Source organism: Tachyglossus aculeatus, chromosome 3, assembly GCF_015852505.1.
Source record: "Tachyglossus aculeatus isolate mTacAcu1 chromosome 3, mTacAcu1.pri, whole genome shotgun sequence".
Lineage (NCBI taxonomy): Eukaryota > Metazoa > Chordata > Mammalia > Monotremata > Tachyglossidae > Tachyglossus > Tachyglossus aculeatus.
This window is the reverse complement of record NC_052068.1, coordinates 108,509,201-108,520,465: the sequence shown is the minus strand read 5'-3', so window position 1 is coordinate 108,520,465 and position 11,265 is coordinate 108,509,201. Positions and strand designations below refer to the sequence as shown.

General features: G+C 41.5%; 1 pseudogene; it reads left to right on the top strand.

Annotated features, from left to right (window-relative positions):
* The first annotated feature begins 1,281 nt into the window (after window positions 1–1,281).
* On the top strand, window positions 1,282–9,409 carry LOC119925394 (annotated as a pseudogene).
* Window positions 9,410–11,265: the final 1,856 nt, after the last annotated feature.

Here is an 11,265-nt window from a genome sequence, read left to right as displayed (position 1 = left end):
ATGCTAGATAAGGTGAGCCAGGTGTTTAAAATAACATTTTAAACTAACTACTGTTCAAGAAGAATGCAACCAAATATGAAGGTAGTTGAGTGAACAGTGTGGAAAAGGGTACTGTAGGAAGAGCTCATGCAGGGGTTGGAATCTGAAGAGCTTGAAGAAGTGTCAGAAATCTGGTTTGGGGAAAAATGTTGCTCATGGGAAAATAAAATGGAAAACATTGGGACAGTGAAGTGGTTTTCTTGAGTTTAGTGGAGAGAATGACTTAGAAGGGAGGCAGTTGGCAGAGAGCTGTGAAGTCCACAGTCAAAAGATTTAATTTGATATTAATGGTAATGTCCCTGCAGGCTTCCAAGAAATGGAGTGCCACCATCCAATGTGTTAAAGATAAATGTCTTGCTGCTCTTAGATTGTAACATTGGATTAGGGACAGAGAGACAGTAGGGAACCAAGAATAAAGTTATTAAAATGATATAGTCACTGGGTGATATGGGCTCTCTCTGGGGCAAAGGAATGATGAGAAAGGGGTATATATGCATGAATATTTCTTCCAAATCTATTTGATGGTCCATAAATCTACTTTATGGTCTATTGTGTGGCCACAGGAAGGCTGGGGAAAGAGGAGGGGCCAGGGAACAGGGAACCAATTTGGGGATCTTCTGTGTTACTAAAACACACATTGTTTTGTTTTGTTTGTTTTTCTTGTGAAACTTTCACCCTGTCATTGTTAGGTACATGACTACCCATCCTGTGTGCATGTGTAAAAATGAGTTTGTGTGTGCTGTTGTGTGATGGGGATATAAAGATATTTCTTTGTGTGAGTCATGTATCGGGTTGCTTTGTTCCCTGCAGGGTAGCTGTGATTATTTAATCCTCTGGCATGCTTTGTCCTGTCCTATGAAGTTGATAGGATATTATGTGGTGGGAAAAATGAGGGTTCAATAAAGATAAAAATTATTAGCAAGTGATGAAAAAATGAAACACTTTCTTATCATTCCTTTGCAGAATTTGTAGTATTGGCTAACTTCACCACTTCTCCAATCTCCTGAACCTGCTCCTAACCAAAGAGAACTTATTCCACAGTCACCTGTTTGATCCAGTACTAAACAAGGTACCTAACCCCATGGTGACAAATGCTTGTAGGCAAGACCTGGACTCTGAAAACATTGCTACTGATTTTCTTTCCTGAAAGATAAGACGCACTTGGGGCCCATATATTTCTGTACTTACGCTTTAAAAAAAAAACGAACACGAATGAAGGAAGGCAATCAGTCAAATGTGACTGAATTCATTCTTTTGGGTTTCTCAAATCTTCATTTCAGGTCTACCTGTTTATGATTTTCCTTGTGATATACCTAATAGCCTTGATAGGAAACTTGCTCTTAGTGCTGGTTTCCTCAGTGGACTCTGCCCTTCAAACACCCATGTACTTTTTCCTCAGGAGTCTGTCCCTAATGGATATAGGCTACACTACTGTCATCATCCCCAAAATGATCATCAATTTCTTGTCCAAGAATCAAAGTATTTCCTTTGGTGGCTGTGCAGCCCAGATGTATTTCTACTTCTTTTCTGGACCCTCAGAATGTTGGATCCTGACAACGATGGCTTATGACAGACATGCAGCCATCTGTGACCCATTCTGCTATTCTCTCATTATGAACCAGAAGCCCTGTTTCCAGCTGGGCCTGGCTTTCTGGCTATCAGGGATTCCCGTGGCAACAGTAAAGACTACAATGCTGTTGCCGACTTGTACTTCCCAAGCGCTTAGTACAATGCTTTGCACACAGTAAGGGCTCAATAAATACGATTGAATAAATGAATGCATGATGTTTACATTGCCCTTCTGTGGGCCTAATCTAATTGACCATTTTTTCTGTGATAGCCCTCCTCTCTTAGAACTAGTGTGCACAGACACCTTCGCATTTGAGGTGTATGGTGTCACAGCGACCATTACTTTTCTGATGTTCCCCTTTGGAGTGATCATTGTATCTTATGTCTACATCCTCGTCACCATCCTGAAGATGTCCTCTGACAAGGGCCATCGCAAAGCCTTCTCCAACTGCTCATCCCACCTCATTGTGGTCTCGCTGTTCTTTGGGGCTGCGCGTTTGACCTATTTCCGAGTCAAATCCTCCTACACTCCTGAGAGCAAGAAGCTCCTTTCTAATAATAATAATAATAGTATTTGTTAAGCGCTTACTATGTGCAAAGCACTGTTCTAAGCTCTGGGGAGGTTACAAGATGATCAGGTTGTCCCACGGGGGGGGGGCTCACAGTCTTAGTCCCCATTTTACAGATGAGGTAACCGAGGCACAGAGAAGTGAAGTGACTTGCTCAAAGTCACACAGCTGACAGTTGGCGGAGCTGAGATCTGAACCTATGACCCGTGACTCCAAAGCCTGTGCTCTTTCCACTGAGCCATGCTGCTTCTTCTTTCTCTCTCCTATACAGTCTTCACTCCCATGCTAAATTCCCTGATTTACAGTCTGAAGAATGAAGAGGTGAAAGGTGCCCTGAAGAGAATTCTGGGTAAAAAAGATATTTTCCCAGGGTTTGGGAAGCTCTGATTTTTAAAGGTGACTTTTTTTGTTAAGGTATCTAAGAGTCACTGGCTTTGCTTATTCACCTAGCATATTACCATCTTCATTATTTGCTAAGGGCTTGAAACAATAATGATAATAATAATAATAATAATATTTTTAAGCACTTACCATGTAGGCATTGTTCTAAGCACAGGGGTGGTTCAAGGTAACCAGGTTGTCGCACGTGGGACTTAAGGTCTTAATACCCATTTTAAAGATGAGGGAACAGAGGCATAGAGAAGTTAAGTGACCTGCCCAACGTCACACAGCTGACAAGTGGCAGATCCGGGATTAGAACCCACAACCTCTGACTCAGAAGCCCGTGCTCTTTCCACTGAGCCATGCTGCTTTTCTAAGATCCCATGGAAGAGTAAATCTGTTCTCAGAGTTATGATGGCCAACACCTGCACAAACTCAGAAGGTAGAAGGCTAGCAAGAGATGAAAGGCTGAGACAAGGACACCTGCAAAATTGGGTATTTTCTCAATCAATTAATAGTATGTATTGAGGGCTAATGCACACAGAACATGAGACCAAAATTTTGGGCATTTAAAAATTAATGAAATGTCTCAATGTTCTATTAATTTATTTAAAAAATATGGACAAAGAATCAGAAAAGTATGCTTTAGGAGTTCCTGGGATCTGAAGATTGGGTTGATTATTCATCCATCAGACAAGTTGGAGAAGCAGCGTGGCTCAGTGGAAAGAGCACGGGCTTTAGAGTCAGAGGTCAGGGGTTCAAATCCCAGCTCTGCCAACAGTCAGCTGTGTGGCTTTGGGCAAGTCACTTAATGTCTCTGGGCCTCAGTTCCCTCATCTGTGAAATGGGGATGAAGACTGTGAGCCCCATGTGGGCAACCTGATCACCTTGTAACCTCCTCAGCGCTTAGAACAGTGCTTTGCACGTAGTAAGCGCTTAATAAATGCTATTATTATTATTATTATTATTATTATTATTATTATTATTATTATTAAGTTCCTCTGCTCTTGATCCACCCCTGCTACTGGCACCCCTACCATCATTTGCATTTTAACAGATGCTGTCATGTCCTAAAATCCAATGACCAGGCCTGATTTTTGAAGCAAAGCTGTAAGTGAAGTGATATCTAATAATTTTCAGCACTCAACAAAGCTCAAAGCAGGTACTCGTCTCGTTCCAAAAGAAAAAAAATGAATCCGTTTGAATAGAAACACCTAGAGATTAACTGTTTATTCAGTTCCTTTTATCAATCATTTTTAAATGGCATTTGTTAAGTGTTTATTATGAGCTAGGCTTCATACTAAGCACTGAGGCACACACAGGCTATTCAAATTGGACACAGTCCCTGTTCCACATGAGGCTAACAGTCTTAAACCCCATTTCACAGACATGGTAACTGAAGCACAGAGAAGGGAAAGTTACTTTCCCAAGGTCACACTGCAGACAATTGGCAGAGCTAGGATTAGAACCCAGATCCTTCTGACTTCCAGGCCCGAGGGCTATTAACTAGGTCACACTGCCTTTCAAATCACTTTATTAGATAAGGTTATGCTTATCATGTTTTGATTGAGGTTATCAAATGGTACATTGAAATGTGGCTGCTTGGCAGAGAGATCTCAGCATTCTTAGGCAGGTCTCTGTCCTGGGCAATGGTTATTGGTCCGTACCCATCTGTAGCCTCTCAGTGGAGAGAACTCAGCATCATTGGGCTGTTCTCTGTCCTGAAAGATATCAGATGATATGCGCCAGTTTGAGGCTGCTTGGAGGAGCGTTACTAAGGAGTCACTAAAAAAATCCATGAGTTAAAAGGTAGCTCCGAAGCCTGGTATTCCAAGCTGAAAAGATTTTAATTGATATTACCATCCACTCAAATTAAAACTAATTATTAAAAAAGTGAAACAACCAAAAGCCACTTATGTAAAAAGGAACCTAACCCTGACATATGGTCAGTTAATAAAATATTAAAAAGTAAGCCTAAAGGGGAAGTCACCAAAGAGAGAGAAGAGAAAGCATGAATATAAGAAAGAAGACACAAGTTAGTTGTTCAGGAGACTGAAACAGACTTTGCCGGGGACCAGGTACAAAATTGTTTGGAAAATGAGTGACATTGCCAGAAAATCAAGCTTAGACTTTGTCCATCCTGACTGTTTTGAATATTCCCAAGGACTTAGTACAGTACTTGGCAAACAGAAAGTGCTTACCAAATATTTTTTTAAAAAATCATCATCATCATCAATCGTATTTATTGAGTGCTTACTCTGTGCAGAGCACTGTACTAAGCGCTTGGGAAGGACAAATTGGCAACATATAGAGACAGTCCCTACCCAACAGTGGGCTCACAGTCTAAAGGGGGGGGGGGCAGAGAACAAAACCAAACATACTAACAAAATAAAATAAATGGAATAGATATGTACAAGTAAAATAAATAAATAAATAAATAGGATAATAAATATGTACAAACATATATACATATATGCAGGTGCTGTGGGGAAGGGAAGGAGGTAAGATGGGGGGATGGAGAGGGGGACGAGGGGGAGAGGAAGGAAGGGGCTCAGTCTGGGAAGGCCTCCTGGAGGAGGTGAGCTCTCAGTAGGGCCTTGAAGGGAGGAAGAGAGCTAGCTTGGTGGATGGGCAGAGGGAGGGCATTCCAGGCCCGGGGGATGACGTGGGCCGGGGGTCGATGGCGGGACAGGCGAGAACGAGGTACGGTGAGGAGATTAGCGGCAGAGGAGCAGAGGGTGCGGCCTGGGCTGTAGAAGGAGAGAAGGGAGGTGAGGTAGGAGGGGACGAGGTGATGGACAGCTTTGAAGCCCAGGGTGAGGAGTTTCTGCCTGATGCACAGATTGATTGGTAGCCACTGGAGATTTTTGAAGAGGGGAGTAATATGCCCAGAGCATTTCTGGACAAAGATAATTCAGGCAGCTGCATGAAGTATGGATTGAAGTGGAGAGAGACACGAGGATGGGAGATCAGAGAGAAGGCTGATGCAGTAGTATGGACGGGATAGGATGAGAGCTTGAATGAGCAGGGTAGCAGTATTGATGGAGAGGAAAGGGCGGATCTTGGCAATGTTGCAGAGCTGAGACCGGCAGGTTTTGGTGACGGCTTGGATGTGAGGGGTGAATGAGAGAGCGGAGTCGAGGATGACACCAAGGTTGCGGGCTTGTGAGACAGGAAGGATGGTAGTGCCGTCAACAGAGATGGGAAAGTCAGGGAGAGGGCAAGGTTTGGGAGGGAAGACAAGGAGTTCACTCTTCGACATGTTGAGCTTTAGGTGGCGGGCAGACATCCTAATGGAGATGTCCTGAAGGCAGGAGGAGATGCGAGCCTGGAGAGAGGGGGAGAGAGCGGGGCAGAGATGTAGATCTGGGTGTCATCAGCATAGAGATGATATTTGAAGCCGTGGGAGCAAATGAGGTCACCAAGGGAGTGCGTGTAGATTGAGAACAGAAGGGGACCAAGCACTGAACCCTGGGGAACCCCCACAGTAAGAGGATGGGAGGGGGAGAAGGAGCCTGCAAAAGAGACTGAGAAAGAATGACTGGAGAGATAAGAGGAGAACCAGGAGAGAATGGAGTCTGTGAAGCCAAGGTCAGATAGCATGTTGAGGAGAAGGGGTGGTCCACAGTGTCAAAGGCAGCTGAGAGGTCGATGAGGATTAGGACAGAATCAGAAAGTATCCTTGTAATTGAATAATCTTAATAGGGGACAAAATATCTAGTGAATGACCAATTATTCAAGGTGGATTCAGTGTAGCAGGTTTTCAAATTATCAACTGCAACATGCACCTTCCCGTCAACTTAGGCCCTTGTTGCAACCTGAGAAATCTGAAGCAGTACCTCCCCATACTCAATTGCTGAGTTGCCTAAACTCAGTTTGGTATTGTCAATTATTTTTAACTACCTGTGCTACTGCTCAATCTAGAGCAGACTAATTTTCACTTCTTTGATTAAACCTGAGAGTATTTGGGAAAAGCACCATCCACATTTGAATCTGTTCCATTTTGGTTGACACCATTGATTGATGTTGCCATTAAGGATTACGACTAATCAGTGTAATCATTCATTCAATCAATCATATTGAGTAATTACTGTGTGCAGAGCACTGTACTAAGCACTTGGAAACTACAGTTCAGCAGTAGATACAATCCCTGCCCACATCAGGCTTACAGTCTAGCAAGGGGGAGACAGACATCAAAACAAGTAAACAGGCATCAATATAAATTAATAGAATTATAGATATGTATATATATATATATATATATATATATACACATCAAAACAAGTCATGATCAGTATACTATGTTTAAAGATACAGGCATCGTCATTTTTCAGAATTCAACACTAAAAGAGAATAAAGAAGGAATTACCTTCACTGGCCTAGAGGGGAGAATTTTCTTTGATTCAGGTGAACAGAAAACAACGATTTCAGGGCTGGATGTGAGGTATTGTTTAACTATTATTCCTTAATAGGAATAATTAATTATGATTAATAATAGTACTTGTTAAGCACTTACTATGTGCCAAGTACTGTTTTAAGCACTGGGGTACAAACAAGGTGGGACACAGTCCCTGTGCCATATTGTACTCACACTTTTAGTCCCCACTTTTTACAGATGAGATAACTGAGGCTAAGGGAAATTAAGTAACTTGCCCATAAGTAACCTGCCCAAGGTCACACAGCTGACACATGATGGAGTCAGATTAGAATTCATTATCTTCTGACTCCCAGACATGTTACTCTACCCATTACTCCATGCTGCTTCTCATGCTTGCTTGCTGTTTTTACTTGAGAACCAAAACTGTTCATTATAAAAGCACACTGAAACCTTTGTGATTATAAATGTTTAGCTACAGAACTCACTCCTGCAAACATTGTAATTCGAGTACTAATGTTGATTTCTGTATTTTTCCTGTAAAAATTTGAATACCAAAATCAATCAATGGTTTTTCTTGAACAGCTCCTATGTGCAGAGCACTGTACTAAACATTTGGGAAAGTACAATTCAATAGAATTGGTAGATAATCCCTGCCCACAAGGATCTTGCAAGCTGCACGAAAGTCAGTCTGTCTTTAATCAATTAAAGTTAAATACTGAATGATCAGCTAATATTGAATATAATAATCAGAAATAGATCTTCCACCATCCCAATCTAATTTTCAGCATTTTTTTCCCACCGAGTCACCAAATATTTGAAAAGAAGAAATTAAGAACATCATAAGAACCCCCACCAAGGATTCAGTTTTGTAATCTATATGTTATTTCTAATGTGGATACAATGAAGAATTCCAACATTTATCTACCTAGCTTAAATTCAGGCAAAATTTAGATGACATTTTCCCTTTAGATAAGCAGATTTTGGAGACAAGGCTTTTGAAAAATCAAACCCCCTATAAACTCAGACAAACACATTTAACACCTTATCCCCAATGTGCACAATTAAAAATTTAATGATTTTGCAATATCCTCAAAGTGTAAAATATAAGAATTATCTCATTGGCATGACATCCTATTGAAGCTTTCCATATTTCTATAAAGAAAGATAAACAAAAGAATAATGAGCTATCCCATTGCTTCCTATGTTGTAAGCAATGGCCTGGGGACCACTTCTCAGGGGTCACCCCAAAACTTCAAAAAGAACTTATCACCCAGAACCGGAGCATTTCAAATCAACCAGGAATATAAAAACATCATAAGAACCCCCACCAAGGATTTAGTTTTATAATTTACAGGGTATGTCTAACAGGAATACAATGAGAAATTCTAAGAGTTGCCTACCTGTCAAATTCAGGCAGCAAGTTAGATGATGTTTTCCTTTTAGGTGAGCAGACTTTGAAGGCAAGTCTTTTGAAAAATCCAAATCCCAAAAAGTTCAGGCAAGCACATTTCACGCATAACTCCCAATGTGCACAATTAAAAATTCAATGATTTTACATTTTTAAATTGTAAAAAATTAAAGTATCCCATGGGCATGATGTACCCTAATGAAGCTTTGCATATTTCTATTAAGAAAGGTAAGCAAAAGAATAATTAGTTATCCCATTGCTCCTTTCATTATAAGCAATGACCTGGGGACCACCTCTCAGGGGTCACCCCAAAATTTCAAAGAGGTCTTATCATCCAGAGCCTGAGTCTTTCAAATCAACCAGGAAAGAACAATCCTCCTTCAAAAGTCAGGCAAATTTCTCAATAAAGCATTCGCTATTTATTATTAAATAGTGTAGTAAGGACAGCTGGCTAGGTAACAGCAGATTTGACTTCTAATCTTGGATATCTCACTTCCCATTTTTTCCCTTTCCTGTTTATGAAAGGAGCATAACTACTTCTTTAGCTCTTTTATCTCACAGGCATGCTGGAAGGATGGATGAGACAATATTAGTACACTCCTCTAGACTTTAAGCACTTTGTGGGCAGGGGAAAGCCTGCAAAATCTATTATGCTGTGCTCTTCCACGTGCTCAGTAGAGTTCTCTGCACACAGTAAGCACTCAGTAAATACAAATGATTGATTAGCAGCAGTGTTTGGTGAACACCATCTTGCACAATGCACTGTTGTATTCACTCATTCATTTAGATCATTCAATCATAGTTATTGAGTTCTTTCTATGTGCAGAGCACTGTACTAAACACTTGGAAAGTACAATTCAGAAATACAAGAAAATACAGTTGTATGTACGGTATGTGGAATTATCTAGGAAAGATAAAATGTGGTTCTTGTTTTCCAGGGGCTTTCAAACTAGTGAGGAATGTGTAGGTCCAGTAGAGAAGCATGAACCTCTTACAACACTAGATAAGAGGAGCCAGGTGTTTAAAATAACCATAAACAACCTACAGATATGCATGAGATTATAACCAAATCTGAAGGTAATTGAATGGAAAATGTAGGAAGGTCTATTGTGGGAAGAGCCCATGTAGTTGTTGGATTTGAAGAGCTTGAAGAAGTGGCAGAAGTCCGGTTTGGGAAAAAAAATGTTACTTGATGGGCAAGGAAAGTGGGGTGGAACAGTGAACAGGTTTTCTTCAGTTGGGTGGAGGGAATAACTTAGGATGACATCATTTGGCAGAGAGCCGTGAAGTTCACACTCAAAAGACTTCATCTGATATTAGTGGTCATAAGTGACTCTGCAAATTTCCAAGGAATGGAGTGCCACCATCCAATATGTTGAGGAGAAGTGACTTGCTGTTCGGTGTAATATATAAAAACAGCTAAACTTTTCAAAGAAACAGAAATGGTTGTCAAACAATACACAGTTTTGGAATGGAGTCTCAAGATAGACTTGGGCTTTTGTTTTCTTCTTCCCTTTCCTTTTACTCAAGCTATTCAAAAATGAAACCTGAAATTGAAATAACAAAACAAAATATCAGAGACAATGATATATCTTTGTTAGGGAAAGAGTAAAACTCTAGGAAGTTAAAATGGTTTTCTTGGTTCCCTGCTTTTCGTTCATTCAGTCATATTTATTGAGTGCTTACTGTATGCATAGCACTCTATTAAGTGCTTGGAAAGTACAATTCGGCAACAGATAGAGACAATCCCTACCCAACAACGGGCTCACAGTCTAGAAGGGGGAGACAGACAACAAAGCAAAACAAGTAGACAGACATCACTAGCATCAAAATGGTCAGTTAGAGATGGGAAGTTCGGCCTCTACTTTGGATTTTTCAAACACAAAGGACCAGTGCAAACACTAAGTCTGGCTCCTTTCCTTAATGGTCTGGAGAGAAATGAGAGGGGACAGAGAATGAAATGACAATGGAATACTGAATGGGAGGAAAGTTTCATTCCGATCAGTCTCGGCCAGCGCTGAAGCATGAGAGACATGGTCCTGGTCGGCTTAATCTTCCTCCTGATGGGAGGTGAACTCTCTAAGTTGCTCATCTTCTGAAAAGGTTTGGCTGTGTAGGGAGTAAGAGTCGTCGTCAGCCTGGCTGCCTCTTCGACTAATGACCCTATAGATGCCAGAGTCCAGGATGCTGAAACTTTTGTGCAATGGAATGGAGCTCCTTCTGCTGCTGCAGGCAGAACTTAGAGGTTCCAGCTTGGAAATTGTTTCATCCAGTTGAGCGATGAGATCGCCTTGGGTGGAGGTGTTGAGTTGGGATTTCAAGTGCTTCAGCTTGTCAACGGGTAAAGTTTTCCATACTCTGCTGGGAAGAATAAAGTTCTGGAAGAGCCAGAAGACTTGAGCGGCCAGGTCCCAGAAGCCTCTCCTGAGCAGGTGTTCCAAGCACCGCTCCACAGGCAGCAACGACAATTGTGACATTTTCCCAGTTGTGTGCAGGCAGAAGCACTTATTTCTGTGGATGGCAACGTCTTGAATATCTTCAACTTCACTCCACAGCAGAACGTGGACACTCTGAGGCACGAAGATGTAAATACCCATATTGGACCAGGTCATCACACAATGCTCACTCAATTACTAACCAAAACCTACTATAGTGTCCCCAGATTAAACAGCATCTACCCAAACCCAGAAGGAAGGAGTGAAGCTCTGCACTGAGCGGTAGAACTCTCAGGTTTGGGTTCAACTACTTTTCTCTTCCCAGGATCAAGCCAAGGTTAATGGTGGATGTTGAAAGAAAGAGCCTCTTTCTTTGGGCGAATGTGGAGGGGCTGGCACACAGGTGATCTCACCTCTCCTTCACAGCATTCTGGCAAGCACTACCGGGTCAGGAGAACAACTGAGATCCAGACAGGTAATTGCATG